At 37.5% G+C, this 21,955-nt stretch overlaps 1 non-coding gene across 1 annotated transcript; it reads left to right on the forward strand.

The window, feature by feature from the left end:
• Positions 1-17,913: 17,913 nt before the first annotated feature.
• Positions 17,914-17,986, forward strand: TRNAR-CCU (transfer RNA arginine (anticodon CCU)). Its single transcript has one exon. It is a non-coding gene; the product is annotated as a tRNA-Arg (tRNA).
• The last annotated feature ends 3,969 nt before the right edge of the window (positions 17,987-21,955 follow it).

A 21,955-nucleotide genomic window follows, 5' to 3' on the forward strand; every position in this document is an offset into this window, starting at 1 on the left:
TCTTGTGTCGTGCGCATCCCTATCGTTTTCCAATTATATTTCTAGTTAAAACTTCGAAAGCGTTCCTACTTTCTTCCATTCTGGCCACATGACCTGCCTACCTGAGCCTTCTAGACTGATGACTCTACGTTCCTACTTTCTTCCATTCTGGGCACATGACCTGCCCAAATAAGCCTTCTAGACTTGATGACTCTACATTCCTACTTTCTTCCATTCTGACCACACGACCTGCCCAAATAAGCCTTCTAGACTTGATGACTCTACGTTCCTACTTTCTTCCATTCTGGCCACATGACCTGCCCAAATGAGCCTCCTAGACTTGATGACTTTAACAATATTCAGTAAATGATATAAATTATGCAGTTCCTCTTTATGAAGTTTCCACCATTCTCCATTCCCGTTCCTCTTCGGTTGATTTCACATCATAAAAATTTCCCATTTTCGCAAGAAAATCCCTTTCGATTGAGAGCTATATTCCTTTCCGGTGTATCGTGCACCATTAACTTGATCTTACACAATGTCTTTTAGAGAACTTCTGATTTTCTTTTCAGATAGAAGAAGATGAGCGCTTTTTGGACTACCGCTCACCGCAAAGAATATGATGATAATCATAAAAGGATAATGCTATTATGAATTGTTATCCTCTCTTGCCTCACCTCAACCACCCCACCCCCCTCCCCGAGTAAGTCGCCATTCTTACGTTTTAGCAGCCATTATGGAGGTATTAGCGATCAGGGCTACCGCTCAAGTATAACATGGCTTTTTTCCCCTTACCTTTCCTGTTCCAATCGGATGGATCTAAGTGTCCCATAACAGATAGTGCCCACAGATTTTTTTCTCTTCTTTTTATCGCAATGTTCATCACGCCATCTCCTTTTTGCACACACATTTTCCGACATTAAATGCTCTTTATTCTGTGTCAACAATCTCTTATGTCAGTCAGTTCAAGAATTCTTTTTTTTTTTTTTAATTCTTAATTTTAAAAGCTATGCCACTTTTCTTTTCTAACTTTGTGTGTTGTATACGCCGAGCGGCGACAAATCTTTATGGACTTTCTTTTAGCGGTAGTAGAAAGCAAAAGAAGTGTTTATGGGTTTTTCGGTATTTCCTTTCGTAAAAGAAATCCCAGACAGCCTTTCCTTTTCTTTTTCTTTTCTTTTCTTTTTTTAAGAAAAGAACAAAAGTTTCCGCAACAGTATTTACAAGAACATTGAAACATTTCCGGAATTTCACATACAGAGAGTTTGTAAAAAATACACCAAACCAGGTTTGAAACAAATCTTCTAACACTTATTTCTGCTTATTCTTTTTTTTAATAAAATTATTTCATTATGTGCGTGAAGCATTCTATTTGCGACATTTTTACCAGAACAATTATAACATATTATTCTAATGTTTGAATATACAATTCTTTCTTCTCTCTTTTTTCTTCAGTAGACAGTTGCAGACAAGGGCGGATCCAAGGGGGGACTATAGGGGCTATAGCCCCCCCTCTTGACCTTCAAGTATACACTGGATAAAATGGACTTCAATCCTGTTTTACACTGGATAAAGCGGCAAACTATGGTTTAGACCCTCCCTTGACCATATTCTGGATCCGCCACTGGTTGCAGCTATTATCTCGGCCGATTTCGTTAATGAAGTCAATCCGTTACCATCGTAACGTGTAAGGGTGAATTACCGATTTCGTTAATGAAGTCAATCCGTTACCATCATAAAGGGTAATTATCCGTTACCATCGTAACGGGTAAGGGTGAATTACCAATTTCGTTAATGAAGTCAATCCGTTACCATCATAACGGGTAATTATCCGTTACTATCGTAACGGGTAATGGTGAATTACCGTTCGTCCGTTAGCGCACACGATACCTCTTAAACGAAAGCAAATTTTTGAAATCTATTCTTTGCAAAGGTAGTAGAATTTACAAATCTCATGTTAGATGGAAGTAGATTCTCTCCAGTGGTTGACATTTCCGGACGGTCTTTAAACTTTCAGTGCGTGATCCGTTTTACTGTCTAGCAAAGTTTATTTGAATTAGGTTTGTTTCAAAATGAAAGATGATGGTTAATGTATGTGTGTGCGGAGACCCGAGTTCGATTCCCTCACCAACGAAATTTTCAGCCTTAATTCATCATCTGAAAGCCATTACGGAAATTTGAATTAAATGACAGTGGTAGATCCGTTTGGAATTCGTTCAATTGAATGTGCAAAGATTGTGCAGGTTAGGTTCTCTTCATGGACTGAAAAGCTAAACAATAATTACAATTATCGTTATTATTATTATTATTATTATTATTATTATTATTATTATTATTATTATTATTATTATTATTATTATTATTATTATTATTATTATTATTATTATTAGAACATACTACTGTGATTCGACTGGTGATTGATCTTTTATAATCAGTAAATTCGAAAAATAGTGTTAATTTTTGTTAGAAAAAGATACCAGCATGTTCACTTGAGGATTATGTATATTTTATGTTCCATATCCACAATATAGGGATCCAGTCCCATGAGCGTCGATCTTAGGGGCAGATGGGGCCCGCGTCGCCACCAACAGTTTGTTGGGATCCCCGTATTTAAATAAAGATAGTTGGCGCACGACGGAACAAAATGTATGAGATATCTAATATTTATGCAATGTTAAGAATGATGCAGTGTGTTGTGAATTACTGTACTTTGTGTACCACAACAGACCCACAATCGTTGGTGAAAATGATTATGATATTACTAGTGACTTTGTATGAAAAACTTTATTTTTCGCAATCTCTCCTAATGGGGTAGGTGAGGTTGCGCGTATGAGTAGGTGAGAGTGCGCCTGAGTAGGTGAGATTGCGTGTATGAGTAGGTGAGAGTGTGCGTATGAGTAGGTGAGAGTGTGCGTATGAGTAGGTGAGATAGCGCGTATGAGTAGGTGAGATTACGCGTCTGAGTAGATGAGAGTGCGCATTCCGACTACAGAAAAAACCTGTATGTGGAAGAAAATTTCTTTACAAACATAACAAAACTTAGAGCGTACACTTGTGCGGCACTGTACGCTACATTACTTAATATTATCACTATTGAAAGATAATTATAACTATGCAACCAAAATAAACCACCTTGAAACAGGCATTTACTTAATTTATGAGACCGCTTTGAAATAAACATTTACTTACAGAAAGAACCTGTAGTTACCATTTATTTTCCTATTACTCTCTCTCTAGTATGACGGTCACAAACAATACATTTTTTATCCTGCATTTTTTTAATGTTATAATAGGAAAGAAATTGCAACGTACTCTTATATCTTCATTAAAATTGAAGTATTAAAAAAATGCCTAAAACTCCAGACAAAAGAGCCGTGGTAGAAAAAGTTTGTAGTTTTCTATACCTTGTATCTATACCAATCATTGTTGGTCTTTTCTTGACGCCAAGTTTCATGTGTGCCACTTGTTCTTGTAGCGAGTAGTGGATCAATGAAGAGTCGACGTTACAGAGCACTCAGTTAGATATGACTACTCTGATATTCAGGTGCCTATTTGTCAAATATCTTGTAATTTGCTTTTTACAAGTCGTAAAACATCGTGAAGTAAAATTACTAGAATAGTAACGGTAGAAGGCATTTCTATAAAGGTAACCAAGAAAGTTTTGTCGCTTTTTGTGGCGGTCTGTATTCAATTGGCCCTCATACCGTGAGTTGAATGCGAATGGAGATATGTCGAAGGTCAGTTGTTGGTGTGGGTATATCCAACATACTACCTGGTTATGGCAGTTCAGTTACACCGTGAACTTGCGTAAAGACAGAGTGAACACGAGACCTCCACAGAGCGTCATAAGGGTGTGTATGCTGTACGAGTTCAAACTGGGGTTAAACGCAGCTGCAACGGGGGGGGGGGAAGATATATCAAACCTTTGATGAGGGAGTCGTGACTACGCGGACAGTGCAGCGGTGGTTTAACAAGTGTAAGGACGGTAACGGAACTCTCGAAGACGCACCACGTGCCGGAAGAACAAGACATGTACAAAATGAAGATCTTCCGGCAGCAATTGAGGCGAACAGTGGCCAGACGTGTGAGGTACTGAAGCCACAATTCAGTGTGAGTAAAGAAACCATTCTACAGCACCTCCATCATAGTGATGAGCGCAAGAGTCTTGGTCTTGCAATTTTTGCAAGAGTCTTGCATGCAAGACCAAGACCAAGACCAAGACCAAGACCACGAATCCCGATGCAAGACCAAGACCAAGACCAAGGGGTGCAAGACCAAGACCAAGACCAAGACCATACCTGCAAGACCAAGACCAAGACCAAGACTCTTGCGCAAGAGTCTTGCACAAGTACCGGTATTACTTGAACTTTTTATAGAACGCAAAAAAAGGGGAAAAAGTCATTACATCTTTTACTTGAATTTCTTGGCTTCAGTAAAAATGCCGCTGGAGTGATGTGTTCCCAGTAGTTTATGCAATCCATGTGAGTCGATCTACCTGTGTAGCATATAGCTACAGTATGTCATTTTCTGAATTGGTCGTTCGCATTTTCTGTAGATATTGCTCGTTTTCAAGCCACATAGGGTCATCTTTTGCCATATGAGCTTTTTTGGTGGACAAACACCGTGTGCGTGGTTTTTCTCGGTGTTTTCCCGTTTCTTCCAACTTTCTTCATTACACCATTTCAGTCATTTCTCATCATCACTGTCTTCCTTCGCCTTGATGCATAACTGTGGGAAGTTAAACTAGATACTTCATTTCATTTCGAAGCATATTAGTGGTGTTCTTCTTTAAAAAAATAAAGAGAAATATAGTATTGAACATAGTAATTCTGATGTTCACACAGATGCCGATTACATGGGAATGGCTTTGGCTCCGAGACTCAAGCATCCGTTGGAAATTTTTAATGTGTGCTCATAAAATTAATATTGAAATAACATTTACATGAGATTGACAAAAACTTGCATTTGCATGTGACCGCAAGTTTGATTTCATGGACGCATGCTTATACGTTGAATAATTGTTTATTAATAAAACTTTTAGCCTCATTAGGTATACGGCACATCGAGGATTGAGCGATATAACATACTACAATAATAAAATTATATTATAAAATTGAAAATTAATATGTTTGTGGCTCCTAATCTCTTGAACCAGTGACACTTCTGATGCTATTTAAATCCAAACTCAGCCCCTTGGTTTGGTGGAGGGTATATATATATATATATATATATATATGATCGAAAATGACGAATGTTAGTGTCGAATCCATAGTTTTCGAGGTCGCTGAGTTGAATACTGATACTTACGATACCATTTACGACCAAATTCAGTCCTGTAACTTGGAAGAGGAGGAGATACATAAAAATGATAAGAAATGACCAAATGTTAGTGTCGAATCCATAGTTTTCGGGGTTGCTAAGGTGAACAGTGATACTTCCGATCCCATTTAAATGCAAATTCAGCACCGCAACTTGGGTAGGGAAAGGAAGGAGATATATAAAAATTATAGAAAATGACCATTATCAATGTCGAATCTATGGTTTTCGAGGTCATCCAGATAGACAGTGACACTTCCGATGCTGTACCTCGCAATATGGGGGAGGAGGAGATATATAAATGTATTGAAAATGACCGATATTAGTGCCGAATCCATATTTTTGGGGGATCTCTGAGATAAATAGTAACACTTCTGATGCCATTTAAATCAAATTCAGCCCCAAAACTTGCGGTGGAGAAGGGGAGAAAAATCATCGAAAATGACCGATATTAGAGAGTGTTTTAGTAATAGTAAAAACTGACTGACTGACGAAACTTTTTTTTTTTTAAATTTAACCCAACGAAGTGGGTAATTGATGCTAGTAAGCCATACTCACAAGTGTGGATGATTTTGTACAGTTATTTCAAATAACTTGGAGTTTGATACCGTTATTTTGTATTTCTAATATACTATAGATCAAAAATATTTATATAAATTGAGTTTACACAAAAGACAAGACAGTTGAGTCGTTTTCAGTTTTCACTCAAATTATTCAAAAACATTAAGAGGTTTTATTAGAATAATTAATATTTTATTTTTTCTTCTTTTTCGGTCAATATTGCGGAACATATCATCATCATCATCATAGCTATTCTGCCATTATTGGCAGGTTGTCTGCTGCAACTGAGAAGCTTCGATGTACGGCGGTCCTCAGCTAGTCTCTTCGTGTTGACGTAGCAATTTTCTGTTTTAATATCTTCCTTCAATTACAGTCTCCTTCACCCTCTCTTTCCCTCCACCATATCCTCTAGCGCGTCCCTCATAAAACAGTTTCTCCTCATCCAACATCCCAACCAGTTGTTCTTCCTCCTCTTAACAATATCTAAAATTCTTCTTTTTTCCTCTACTGCTAATATTTCTAACACCTTTTCATTCCTTTTTCCGTTCAACACAGCTAATTCTCTCCTTTTTTCTCCATGCTCATGCTTCGAAAGCCTGTTATTTTTTAATCGCTTTTGCGTAATGTTCATGTTTCTGCCTTACAGAGTACATATTGGAATCAGTAAAACAAAATCTCAATATTTAATTGGAAGTTTGTTCAATACAAGGATTAGCTAAACCTTGAAAATGGTTGAAAAGAAAAATATGACGCCTTTAGAGTGTAAAAATAATTTTGCACTTTACGGTATTTCAATAATCTGTGCCGTTTTGATTTTTTTTTTCATGCGATTCACGGATAGTCTCCCCAATTTGGGAACCAGTGGAGTGTTGGATCTGTTAAATATATATATAAACATAACGAAACGTTGTGATTTATCTTATAAGTAGTGAAGCGTGGGCACCCATTTTAAAAAAATAAAGGTCATCATCTACGTTGTACACTATCATCATATCATCATATTACAAGAAGGTAAAATATATCACATTTAGAAACACACATTGTATTTCCGTTACTATTGGCGAATTGTAAAGTTCATTATCCCTTATATCGATAGTAAAATTTACCTATGGAATGCTTGAGATTTCTTAAATGCAAGACTTGCAAGACTCTTGCATGCAAGACCAAGACCAAGACCAAGACTGGGTGTGCAAGACCAAGACCAAGACCAAGACCAAGGATTCGAGTGCAAGACCAAAACCAAGACTAGATGTGCAAGACCAAGACCAAGACCAAGACCACCCTGGTCTTGGTCTTGGTCTTGCATTTGCTCATCACTACTCCATCATGCTGGGAAGCACTAGAAATTGAGTCGACGGACAACACATGATTTGATTCCGGGCCAGAAGGCAAGACAAGCAGACACCAGTATTTCTTTCTTTGCTGTCTCGTCTGAGGAAGGAGCCATTTCTGGACAAGGTGTTGACATGTGATGAGAAGTGGGTCCTTTACGAAGTTCCACGCGCCGTCATCATTGGTTAACATCTAACGAACCGGTTCCAAAACAGCTGAAACCAGCACTGCACAAGAAGAAGGTCCTTCTGTGTGTCTGGTGGGCTGCTTGCGGTATCGTGCATTAGAAACTGCTAGCAGCTTGTCAGAGCATCAATGCAACTGAGTACTGTCAGTAGTTGAGACGTGTTCAAGAAAACTCAAAACTCTGGAGCCAGCACTTCTGAATCTCAAAGGGGTCATTCTGTTACAAGACAACGCTAAGCCCCATGTCGCTAGCCGGGGCACCATTCTAGGCCTTGGATGGGAAACACTACTGCATCCGACATATTCTCTGGACATTGCGCCGACCGATTATCACCTGTTCCATTCCTTGGACAATCACCTTAGAGGACGCCAGTTCAAATCCCTAGTAGAGATGCAAAATGCACTTGATACCTTCTTCGCTTCACGGTCCACCAAGTTCTATGTAATTCATGGCCTCCCAGAACGTTGGCAGAAGGTCCTCAATGCTGATGGGAACTATTTTTAATCTTCCAGGTACGTTTTAGATGACATATCGAGTTTCGAAGGTAGTAGGTGAAAAAGCGACAGAACTTTCTCGATTATCTTCATAAATAATAATGCTGGCACCTCTAATTTGCCATTATTTTACTGTATATACAATTGTAAAATATTTGATTTTGAAAATTTTCACAGTAGTACATATGTTACAAGTCTAGAGTAGTTTTAAGAAATTGATTCCGTCAGATTATTATAGAAGAAGGATTGAAGTTCTGCATCGCTACCAACTGTTGTAATCAACTGTGGCAATTCCTCGACACACCAGAAATGAAATTTCTTTAAAGTCAATATATAAATAATGATTTGACAACAGCATTTCTGAAATTATTCACATTTTTGTAAATGTATTTGGGATTTGTTTGAAATTAAGTTGGCATATGCATAAACAACGTCTCTTATGTAAATACATAAAAGAAGAGCATTGTTTCTCGCATATAAGATGCGTGACATAATTTGTAGAAACTCTAGGAACTGTCGTTTTAGAGAAAATTAAGTATGAGATGTTTAAAAAATCATCAAAGAGACATTTTCATTCAATTCATGCATGTCTACAGGGCACAGGCGAAAAAAGAACGAGCGGCATGGTCCAAAGAATAAATAAAATTAAGCAAGAAAAAAAGATAAAAAGAAGTGCGAAATTCCGGGAGCAAGAGTTGTTGACGTCGGATGTCGTGCGTAGAATGCGGCAAGTGGTAACACGCTAATTGGGTTCGACTCATTTACAACCTTCAAAAGAAAAAGGCTCTTTTGGCGTGCGAAGAGAGAGTTAGAGAGAGAGAGAGAGAGAGAGAGAGAGAAAGAAAGAGAGAAAGAGAGAGTGTGAGAGAAAGAAAGGCTTAAGGAAATAACACACAGGAGCGTAGAAACGGAAGAAATGACTTCTAAAAGCCGCGCTTACAGAATGGTTGAGCGCTATTTATGGGGGGCCCTACCTCGATGATCTAGCAGCTGAGAATCTCGCCCCCCCTCCTCCACATAACACTCACAAACACACATATATATACACACAGAGAGACACACACCTGTGTTCTATAGCACAACTTACGACGCCCAAATTGCTCGGCTGAAAATTCTAATGGGTTGAATCGGGAACGCGGGATACCAACTAACAAGCTCCGACATTCTATCTTTCATTAGCCTTTTATATATATACATATAAAAGAAATTTACACTTCATATTTCATAGAGTAAGTAGAGATCGTGTGTGATCTAATAAATTAATTAAAATGTGTCGTTGCCAATTTATTTTATAGTACGTAAAAATAACTCGATATTTTTGTACAGCAAAAGTGTTCACATTTGGCCATAATATTAGCATACGTGTCTCTGATGACCGTCGTCTTGGCTTCGATTCCCGATACAGTATTCACACAGCATCATGAATCAAATGGAAAAACACTTGTATTAGTAGCCTTAATCTCCTCATCATTTTTAAAAAATCAGTAAATAACTTAAAGATTTTTTTTTAAAAAATCAAAAGTGAGCCATATTGCACCAACAAACTGCTACTAAATAAATTTTTAATTATCTTAAAGTGTTTTCCTATAAGCCGAAAATCTGGATGTGCAGTTTGATATTTTAATTGTATGGCATTTAAATTTCCGCTGTATATTCGAAAGGCATCATAGCGACGCATTTGCTTAAAACTCTCCCATACCCAAGTACTGTATTCCTTTACGAAGAGTATTCAACAATTATTATCCCCGATACAGAAGAAGTTGAACAAAATTATTGTTTTTTTTTTTTTTTTTTTTTGTAATGTATTGTACTCTTAAAGTTTCAGAAGTATATGTGGCAAGTATAGCAGGCTAGCTTGCTAATTGGACTAAGAATGAAAGTGGTCTAGTGCTATATATGGAACATTGGACTCAGGGACGTACGTAGAGGGTGGGTCCTGGGGGTCCGGACCCCCCCGAAATTTCGAATTTTGTGTAAATTTTGCCTAATTTTAGGGGCATTTTTAGGAATTTTAATATAAAATACCCTCATAGTAAGTTTGGACCCACCCCCGAAACAAATTCCTGCGTATGCTACTGATGGACTGTATGGTTCAGAGACTTGAATATTACGAAAGTTAGAGAAGCAATCTTCATAATAGGGTCTATGGTGTTGGAGGAAGATGGAAAAGATAAAATGGACAGAGAGAGAGTTACAAATGAATTTTTAAAAAAAAACGGGTAGGAGAGAAGAGGACGCTTTGAGCCAGCATCCTTCATAGGAAGACCAATTGGGTTGCACACACCCTTTGGAAAAAAATGTCTTATTCAAGTGAATGATGATGGAAGGATTGGTGGAATGAGATGTGGGAGGAAACGGGTGTACCCCGAGAAAAGCCATGGAACAGTGTTTGGTACACAAAATTTGGTACACACATTTCTTATCCCCTATAATATTTTTCGAAATACATTTGGATTGTCTGTTTTTACCCGGGGCTACTCTAGAGGGGGTCAAAGTTGAGGGGAGGGATTTCTGGAGGGAATTTTCCCGACATTCTACCAATTTCCTCTGTTCAAGTACGTTATGAGCCCCAGAGCATAGCATCTCTGGAAAGTTTATTTCATGCTGAAGGAAATGAACTATGAACCATGAATTTCCAATGAACAGTGTTGATGCAATTGCTATTTCACTGCAAGTTTACGATTTTCTTTATACTAACAGTGTTAATTGGCCCCAGGGACTTACTCTGTTGTCCATGGCACCTAATTTTTTTTGTGCATGAACATATCTTTATTATGTTGATCGAATGGACTAGGTTTGATTCGGATGTCTGGATGACACGTTTATGTCCGTTCCTTGTTAATATGAATTATCGATATTTGTAAAGAAAATTATGTATTTTCTGGTACCGGCACAGAAACCACATTCTAATAGTTTAGCATAACGCCCCACAAAAATGCCAACTCAGGAGCAGAAAAAAAAAATCCCCGTGAACTGATTTGCCTTGGTTGATCGTTATGTCCAAGAATATCATCCCAAACGAATCAGTGGAATATCTATGGGATTTGGAGCTTTCAGGCTGAAGCTCACCCAAATTGTATGATTTCTTTTTTAAAAGATCTAATGTTAGTCATTCCTATGTGTGTAAGCTTCAATCCCCCCTTTCTAAAGTCTAGTGATTTCTTTTTTTTTTTTTAAAAAAAAAAAAAGCTTTTCTGAAGAAGCCCCTCTCAAACTAATTTTCTGAATCCGCCACTGTTCGTAACGTATTTTCCAACAAGAAATTCATTCCGGCATCTACCTAAATAGGAAATTTTCCTAAAATTAGAAGGCAGGAGGTACCAGCAGTAGTAATTTCCTATCTAAGGGGTTACTTTGGTGCAAAGTAACCCCTATTAAAGGCTGAAACCGCCAGTTTTATCTTTTTTATGACCTCAAAACGTTTCACACTTCAATGTCGACTATTGCATAAAAGCCCCATTATACACAGTAATATTCTACGAAACTGACTTAACTTTGAAGGAAATTTTTGTAGGTGATATCTTTCAAATTTTGTCGGCCTTCACAGTAACTGCTTTCCATGCCTCTACAACAACAAACCCTCCGGGTAATTAGAATTGATGTTAACCGCCAACATTATAGCCAAAATACAGTTAGATATTCTACCTTACGGCGGCAGTTGAAACTTTCTCTTTACAGTTCATGGTTTTACCGACAGAGGACTGTGCAACTCTTTTCATGCAAAGTAACCCCTATTTTGTACAAAGTAACCCCTGATGTGCAAAGTATTTGTGATATTAAGAGGATTATATCAACAAACAATCGGTACCCTAAAAATGATATCGATGGCATAATTACATATTTATATTTTCCGTATTATAGCCTAATGTTTTGATGTTTTGTCGATGTCCACATCTGGCCTAGGTATAACAGTCCTAGTCCCAGACGGCATTCCTGTGCCTAGTCTTCAAGCCAGAATAGAATTCCAAACCGGAGAAATGTAACATAGTAAATTAAAATAAATTACTTTAAAAACTTACTGTGTGAGCTCATCAGGTGAATGAAGCAGAAGTTGGCAACTCTGTTGGAGTTGAAGTGTGGCGTTTGTGTAGCTCATTAGTTGGTGGATAAATGAGCAGGCCACCCGGGATGAACTGCCGTCACCTCGGATTAAGACATCGATTACTTGGATTCTGGGATCTCCCGGAATGAATGTCTCGCCTTCGTGGTATGGTTGGGTGACTTCTATATCGGCTGCCAAGTAGGGCTTTGGGAGATTAGGGGGAAGGGGGAGAGGAAGAAAATGCACTGACCGTGAGATCATTGCAGTTTTTCTTTGGTCTGAAAGCTGCCGACAATAACCAGAAGAAAACAATGTACTTACAAAAATCTCGTTAAAGGAAAAAAAAAAGAAAGAAAGAAAAGATTGGAAGTAAACAGAGGTATTAAATGATACAATGCTACAAACATTGGTTGAAGAATTTTCACACACACTCAGCGAGGAAGAATGGGTTAAGAAGATACAACATAGTTAGAATAAGCAGTAAGACATTATTATAGGGAATTGATTCAATTCCAGAGTGTATACATGTGAATGAAATACATTTAAATACATTGTAAGAGTCACAGTGGCGTCACTTGAGGGAAGTCACATCAGTAAAAATTGAACTTACTTAATGCAGTAATTGTTGCATACAATATTTAGTACATTGGATAAGGTTCCTTCTCTCAGTTTGTAGCGACAGAAGCATAATTTTTACCGACTCAGTTCCCTCAAGCCAGTATTGCAGGGGGATTCTTGAGCCCTTGTGTATCATATTGGTTATCCTGTTTTTCTTTTAAGGTACCGGTACCGCACCTTTAGAACTAACAAGGTACATTCACGAAGTGTCTCCTCGAGATTTGGTGTAAAATTGATTCAAATGCAAAGTTCTTCGCGGCCCAATGTGTATTGTACTAACTTTAGCGGCCCATACCGGTAATTTGCATATTTATGGGCCTTCATATATCCGGAATTCTATCATTCATTACTATAACGCTCGGACACAATATTGCTTTTAGTTTCTTTGGATGTAACTGGACATAAATGTGGGCATATGTAAGAGAATTTGTATCAACTAGTACTGCTTCTCTGACACATGTTACCCACCCCGGCCACCATCTTGAATTTAGCATATTGGATTGAACTTTCGGTTTTTTAAACGGGAATAGGTGCAAGTGATACGTCAAATACGTCAAATTCATGTACAATTTTCTCGGAAATTCACTGGTGTAGTGAGTTTTGCCATATCTTGTATCCAGTGGCGTATTTAGGGAAGGCTTCCGGGCTTAATATAGTAAATTTTATTTACTATATTAAAGTAAATGAAATATCTTGCAGAATTTTCACATTTCCAGGACTAAAGCTAGCAAAGCCCCCTCTCTCCCCGAAACAAAATCGTAAATACGCCACTGCTTGTGACATTTGCAAGGTATACCTATTAGATATATGTTAAATGTCAGGCACTTTACGAATATTGAACTAAATAGAAAGTTGTGCAAGGCTCTGTATGTACAATGCATCTTTTACGTGATTTATCATTGACGAAATATTCTCTGGACGTACATACAGGCCACGGACGCAGTCAATACGGAAATAGTAGGTCTGCACCCAAATCTTGTCGTATCTGGATTTACGATGGACATTCTGGACAGTCATCAAGTGTGCTTACCCGTCGTGCATATTTATGCTTACAGGATTAGCTCATGAAGTGTCATAAGCATGTATATTCCGCTGTATGGTCTGCAGTTGGGATGGCCAGAACCGGTTTTCGGGTCTGAACGGATCCGGTTCTAGAAAATCTGGTTCCGGAACCGGTTTTTCAGATCCAGATCTGGAACCGGGTTTTCAGATCCAGGTCTGGAACCGTTTCCTTAGATTCGGTTCTGAAACCGTGTTTTCGAAACCAGGTCTGGAACCGGTTCCTAAGATCCGGTTTTTCGTATCCATGTCTGGGGACCGGTCCTGAAAACCGGATATCCGAGAACCGGTTTCTCGCGGAACAGGTTCCGCCGGAACCGGAACTTTGTGGCCATCCCTAGTCTGCAGCTATTAGTACAATATGCAGGGGGCACAGCATATTGTGCTAAACGTAAGGAAAACTGTTAGATATCAGATATCATATAGCGGCATGATGTAACATCTAAACTGGAAAAAGACAGTACATATATAACATATGGATAACATATCGTAGCATGAGAACCAGAAGAACGTAACTCCACTTTTGTAGGTTTATAGGCGAGAGGACAAAAATATTATTTTCTTAGAAAGGTGTGTTTTTAATAAGATGGTAATTGAGCTACATTACAACAGATGATCGACAAGGAGAACAGATGGCGTTACGTCCCATTTACACAAAGTGGGGCTTTCAAAATTATGTCCAAACAAGAAGAAAACGAAAACCACATTTTTGGAGTTACGTTCCTCTGGTTCTCATGCGACGATATGCTGTATACAGATTTCCGTAGTAAACACATGAACCCCGTATATTTGTACAATATACCGGCTGTCCGAATAATAGATTTTTCTCAGTGCAGGAGTATACAATAGAGTAATTGCTATTGGTTTATCTTTCCTCCGGTAGAGGCTCTTCGGAACCCCCTGGTGAATACGAAAAGAGAAATTTCTCGCCTCGGTTCTAATTTAAAAATGCTGTTCTGGTGTCGATTCCTGCCTTGTACGGAACACTAGCTGGTATAATTAATCCCTTGTAAAATTTTACAATAATGTTGTAGAGATGGTATCGTTTCGGCCCTGGGGTCAGGGGACCTAGGCTTCCCCTGTTTATGGTTGACAGAGATAATTTTAAGCTATTATTTATATATTTTAGAAAATTTAAGTATACTCATGGGTTCCGGTTGCCCCCTTCCCTAGTTTTTACCTTCTAGATCTACAACTGACTGTATTTGTCCGAAACATCGGGTATCAGAAGTGAGATCCGGATATTAAATAGCGACTCAGGTGGCCCAGTGACCCGTGTTTCCACTGGGAATCGAACTCAAGACATCGTGTACCAAAGACAGAAGATGTTTAAAAGATCAGGAGTCATGTCTGAGTTACTAGGAAACACTGAAATATGCGGATACACTGATAATCCTAATTAAATTAAGGGGCCATACCATAGTTAATTGGGTGTTGCCAAGCCCTTATTTTGAGATTACAGGGAATTACGGGAAACGGAAATGGATATATATAAAAGCCATTTTGAAGCTTTTGAGCTTACAAAAAAAGGTACATATGAAAGCAGTCTACATGCACATCATCAAAAAGAAAGGAAATCTTTAGTGGTCAACCTAGCAAAGTCAGACAGTTTGTGAAAGGTACTCGGCGCCGGTGTCGGTTCCGGCCTCTTTGGTGTTGATGGTTTTGCACTAACGTATGTTGTAACAGGCGCCCTTCCTACCCCTCCTTTTTACCTTTTTTTCTTTCTTTTTTACCTTTTCCCACCTTCGCTTATCGGCTACAAATCTACCTGTCAGCGTGACAAGACATCACCCGGTGCGGCGTTCAGTTATTGTTACAGTTGCGTTTCGACAAAAGGTTAAGCTCTTTTCGGCGATGGAAAACAAGGCGTCTTAACACCGTGTTACAAGACAACAGCAATAGTCAGCTCGTTAAAAGAAAGTGTACAGCAGAAATAAAGATGAGAAAAGGGAGAAGAACCTAAAAAAAAAAAAAAAAAAAAAAGTTCATAAAACAAGTTTTCTCCCTTTTTCGGACCAGGTATATAACCTGATTATCGCTAACAAGCAAGCTTTGAAAAAAAAAATCCTCCCTTTTTGTAGTAGAACAACGACTTCGTTATATTGACTTCTGTAGTAGTCAGTCGCAGTCCTTCAAGTTACTGAAAACGTAGATCCATTGTGATTTTTTTTTTTTTTTTTAAGTTTAACCTAAAGCTTACAAATGATCGTCACTGATAGAAAACGACAGAAAATATAACCTATATGAAGCGGAGTCTCTTTTACTCGATGCCCAAGGATACACTAAAAAAAACTTCGAATTATCAAAATATATTCAGTCCTACCTTTATGGGGTAATTAGTGTAAAATTCGATAAATTTAAATTCAGTCCCGCCCGAGTTATTCATTAATAACTCCTTAAGAGGTCCTATCACGGCGAAATTAAAATACCGCTAATTTTACAGTAATTATGTGATATCTTCAAATAGATAAAAGATAATCGAAAAGTGGAACAAGAGCTCGCTAGTCAATATTATTTTACATGAGATACCATTATCACGACTCACTTATATGTTTTCGATTTCCAGCCATTAAGAAACTCAGCATTTATTTTCGCGTTTCTAAATGGCTGAAAACGGAAAGCTACTAGGTGACTCTTGATAACGGTGCCTCATGCAAAATAATATTATCCAGCGAGCTCTTGTTCCACATTTCGATTATTTTTCATCTATTTGAAAATATCAGATAATTACTATAAAATTAGCTGTATTTTAATTTCGCAGTGACTAGGACTCTTAATTATGAAAGCAATAATATTAATGCTTAGTGTCTTTAAGCACTAACGATGCACTAATCTTTGGCGTTTGTCCTACCTTTGTGGGACAATTAGGGTATAAAATTCGATAAATTTAATGTCTGTCCTCCCCGAGGTATTCACTAACTACTAAAATATGATAGCAATAACCTTAGTGCTTAATGTTTTATGGAGCACTAACAATGCACTAACCAGTGGTGTTTGTCCCACTTTTGTGGGATGACTAGTTAAAGTTGTGTAAAAATTGAAAAATCTAAAGTTAACCCCACCCTAGTTATTCATTAATAACTCGTAAACTATGATAGCACTAACGTTAGTGCTTAGTATTTTTTGAAGCACTAACAACCTTTAGTGATTTTTGTACCTTTATGAGACAATTAATGTAAAATTCGGTAACTTTAAATACAGTCCCGTAACGTTAGTGTTTAGTGTTTTATAGAGCACTATCAATACACTAACCTTTAGCGATTGTTGTACCTTTATGGAACAATTAGTGTAAAATTCTATAAATTTAAATTCAGCCCCGTTCTAAGTTATTTATTAATAACTCCTAAACTATGATAGCGCTAAACTTAGTGTTTTGTAGAGCTCTAACAATGCACTAACCACTGGTGTCCATCCCACTTTCGTAGGACAATTGGTTTTAAATTGAGTAAAAGTTGAAAAATCTAAATCTTTAGATCTTTGAGTTTTACATCCCACGGTTATGCTGGTTAGGCTACAAGCAGTGGCGTATTTAGGGGGTGGCTTCCGGGTTTAAGCCCCCCGAAATCTTACTTACTATAATAAATTATATGAAATATCTTGCAGAATTTAGACATTTCCAGGCAAAGCACCGCCCGAAAGTTAGCAAACCCCCCCCCCCGGAAACAAAATCATAAATACGCCATTGGCTACAAGAGACGGTGATGATGAGAAATTAGGGAAATGGTGGAATGAAGAAAGTGGGAGGAAACGGGAGAACCCCGAGAAAAGCCATGCACAGTATTTGTCCACCACAAAGTTCCCTTGACGCGAGCTGGGATCGAATCAAAGATCCTAAGCACCAGAGGTGAATCCTCTACCAGAGTCACCGCAGCCCTTTGAACAATCTAAAATTATCCCCGCTCGAGTTATTCATTAATATTTTCTAAATTATCATAGCACTAACGTTAGAGTTTTGTGCACTAATGTGCACTAACGAAGTATTAACCATGTGAAAAGGCTTAATACTATAGTATTTAAGATCTCGGCAGGGCTAATTTTAGACACGTATTGTTAAATATTAGAATCAAACGAACAAAATTACTGCATCTACAATGAAAAAAAAAAAAAAAAACACACACACACACACAGTAAACTTTACATTTTAGAACTTACTATTTGCGTGATACAATAAAATACAGCAAACTAACAAATGATATTTACTCGCTCATAAAATAAACCAACACGTATCATGGAAAACATACTCAAGAACATTACCATATACACTGAATTAACACATAAAACCACATATAACACAAATAAATAACCTTAATTGTCTGTGGGGGGGCGCGGTGGCTCAGTGGTAGAGCGTTCACCTCCTGTGATTGGAGGTCGCTGGTTCGATCCCAGCTCGCGCCGTGTGGACCTTGTGGTGGATCAATACCGTGCTCGTGGGTTTTCTCAGGGTTCTTCCGTTTCCTCCCACTTTCTTCATTCCACCATTTCATTCATTTCTCATCATCACCGTCTCCTTTAGCCTAACCGGCATAACCGTGGGACGTAAAACTCAAAGATTTGATTTCATTTCATTTAATTATCTATTCTCACATAATGAAGTTCTTGGTCTTTGTTTAGTGTGATTCGATCGTTGATGCACGATCATTCATGTATTCCTCGAAATATGCTTATTAGTTACATTTAGTTTAAATTCAATAGACATTCTTAAAATTTTTCAACCATTTCGGAAGTTTCAGATGAGGTTAGCACATGCTATTCTTCACTTCAACGCCTATTTCGTCTTCATCTTCTGTATCACCGCCACGTAGATTTTGATTTTGTGTCTTCCCTATGGCTGCCTCTAAATGACTGAAAACCAGCTAAAACTGCATTCTTGTTTTAAGTATTTTGTCCAACACTAAAAATTCTTATACTGCATTATTTCGAATTATCCAAATAGGAGGTTCGAAACTCCGATTTACCCACAATTTTTTTTTTACCGTAGTTTTCAATACAGTTTTCAAAGGTGATAAATTTTGTCCGAATTATCCAAGTTCGAATTAACGAGAATCCATTGTATATATGGCACCGGGTATAACAAAACGATTGGGTTAGTGGAATATCTCGAGAAACACATTTGCAGTTTTAAAAAAAAAATGCAAAATAAGTGTCCATTTAAAAAAAATATCTATTTAATTACCCTCAAAAGAAGTTGTTCCCTCACTCGCTAAGGGGAAGGCGGGAACAACTAAAATTTCGAATGGAAACACCTTATTTTTATTTCTGATTCGGATTCTACGACCAAGCATACGCAACTTTTACTTGAAGCACTTTTCCGTTATCTCGCTAGTTAGCGCTGTAATCGAAAAAAAGGAATAACATCGGGCGTCACCTCTGATTGATAAACAAAACATCTCCAGAAGTACGCTTCCAATTTCAAAAAAAAAAAAAAAAAAAAAAAAAAAAAAAAAAAAAAAAAAAAAAGAAAGAAAGAAAAAAAATAGTTCAATATTTTTAAAGAATCTATTCCATGATCTGAAAAGAAGTTTCTCCAAATTCCCTAAAGGAGGAAGGCGAAGGCAACTTTAAAACTGTAAATAGAAATCCTATGTTTTTATTCTAAATCAAAAGAAAAAAAAAACGTAACTTTTACTTCAAGTACTTTTCTGTTATCTCTCTAAATTGTGCTGTAAAAAAAAAAGAGAGATTGAAAAAGAAATGAAATCGTACTTCACCTGAGATTGATAGTAAAGAAAATATCTCACGGAACACAGACCTATTCAATCAGCATGTTCCTTATAATAAAATATTTTCCGCTCAAACTTACCTGCACTAACTCCCAATACTTCCCCCTCCTACAACATGAATTCATAATGCTATTCTACCGAATCTACTCTTTTATATATGCATGGTCTTATTTCTCAAAACGATTAGTCTTGTAATACTAGTGTGTAACATTTATCGATTTAAAATATTTTGATACCATAGAATCACGATAAATTGGAAGATTAATACTTAAAATTGACTTCTACTATAATTTTAGTATTTCTACTTCATGATATTTTATAACTGATGAAAATTACAAGACTAGTAGTTTTGAGAAATAGATCCCTAATTGAACCTGTGAAAAAAAAAAAGCGATTGCCATGGCAAAAAGAAGGATGTGATGTCACACTATTTCAGTACTATTTTAGTCCAGTATCAACCTCAAGTGACGTACGTTTTTTTTTTTTTTTTTTTGTGTGTGTGTGTGTGTGTGTATGTGTGTGTGTGATTGCAATACCAGCTACAAAGATGAAAAACTGCAGCAAGTAAAAGTTACGCATTTTCGGCAGCAGAATTCGAATCTACAGGGTTTCCATTTGAAATTTTAAAAGTACCATCGCCAACCCATTAGAGAGCAGGGGCAACTTCGTTTTAGAATAGTTTAATAGATTTTTTTTTTTAAATATTGGATATGTATTTCGTGATATTTTAATTGCAAGTGCATTTTTCAAACGCTTTATTATCATGTTCAGGTGAGACACCCGAGATTTTCTGCGACTACAACGACATCTAGGAAGATAACGAAAAAGTGTACCAAGCAAAACTAACTATTTTTGGTCACAAGATTCACTATAGGAATAAAAATAGCGGGTTTCCCTTTAAAATTTTAAAGCCTCCCTCGCTCTCCTCCCCGGGGGCGCGGTGGCTCAGTGGTAGAGCATTCACCTCCTGTGCTTGGGGTCCCTGGTTCGATCCCAGTTCGCACCATGAGGACTTCGTGAGGGACAAACACCATGCTCGTGGGTTTTCTCAGGGTTCTCCCGTTTCCCCCCACTTTCTTCATTCCACCATTTCACTTATCTCTCATCACCACCGTCTCCTTTAGCCTAACCGGCATAACCGCGGGACGCAAAACTTAAGGATTTCGCTCTCATCTCTTAGGGAGTTGGGGTAACTTTTTATTTAGCATTGTAGAATAGATCCTTTAAGATTATTGGACACCTATTTCGCGATTTTTTAATAGCAAGCCTATTTCTCGAGTTATTTCAGTGTCCCTTTCTTTTCGGTACACGGAGGTTCACTGGATATATATATATATATATATATATATATACGAAGCTGGATCCAGGATTTTTCTGACGGAAGGTGCACCAATAACTACCAGTACATTTTAATTAAATTTGATTTTTTTTTTTTAAAAAAATACCTTTAGGCATTTGTGGTGTGAATGAGGAATTGTCCTGGAAATGCTAAGTGTCTGATCTCAGTGAATTCTTTTCCTTCAATCTTCAGAAAATTGACAAACTATTGGTTTTGCAAAACCCGCCCTAAACAGAAGCATGACTGCAGAAACGTTCGAAAAGTGTTATTATTTTCACTTTTAGCTTATTTTTAGATAATGCTATTATACTTAGAACAAAGGGGGGTGCACCCCTCCAAATCTCGCCTAATTATTATTATTATTACTATTATTATTATTATTATTATTATTATTATTATTATTATTATTATTATTATTATTATTATTATTATTATTATTATTATTATTATTATTAAGTATTCTGCCTATTGGCAGGTCCTGGGACTGATTTTTTTCTTTTCTTCTTCTTAATTTTCAGTTTGGGCCTGGAAATATTTCTTCTATGTTTCTAGATTTTCAGCTTCCTCTTTTAACACCCAATATTTTCTTCTGTTTTTCAAATCATCGATCAGTTACGTTCTTCTTCTTCCTATTCCTCGCTTTCCTTCCATCTTTTCTTCTATGGCGGTATTAATAAGACAATTTCTTCGCAAGATATGTCCAATCCAATTAGCCCTTTTCCGAAGAATGGAAGCTAGAAGCGTCTTCTTCTCTCCTATTAGTATTAAAACTTCATTGTTTTTTACTTTTTCTGTTCATCTTATCTTCTCCAGTTTTCTCCACCACCATATTTCGAAGCTCTCCAAATATTTCTTCTCTAACTTCTGTAATGTCCAAGTCTGTGAACCATGAATCGAATGAAGCATCTGAACCCATATATATTCCCCATATATATATATATGGGTTCCTGTCACCACGGTATGGCGCGTCCTCAGGTTGCGGATCGAGGAGAAGGCCTCTAGATATAGAGGTTAGCTGCGAATATACTGAATAAGCAGTCGCGGACAGCAGACTAGGAGTGGTCCTCCAGCTTGGGGGTTTGGGTAGGGCTAACAACCTCATCCTGTAAAAAAAAAAAAAAAAATGCACTTGTTCAGAAATATTCACAAAAGCCTCGGACTAGGACTGATAACTTGGCACGACCTCAGCGAAAGAAAATGGACATGAGATTTGGAACATGGAATATTAGGAGTCTTTATAGGGCAGGCGCGTTAAAATCTGTAACGAATGAGTTAGAAAAATACAGGATGGACATAGTAGGAGTT

The sequence above is a fragment of the Thermobia domestica genome, chromosome 18 (genome assembly GCF_964235325.1).
Source record: "Thermobia domestica chromosome 18, izTheDome1.hap1.1, whole genome shotgun sequence".
NCBI lineage: Eukaryota > Metazoa > Arthropoda > Insecta > Zygentoma > Lepismatidae > Thermobia > Thermobia domestica.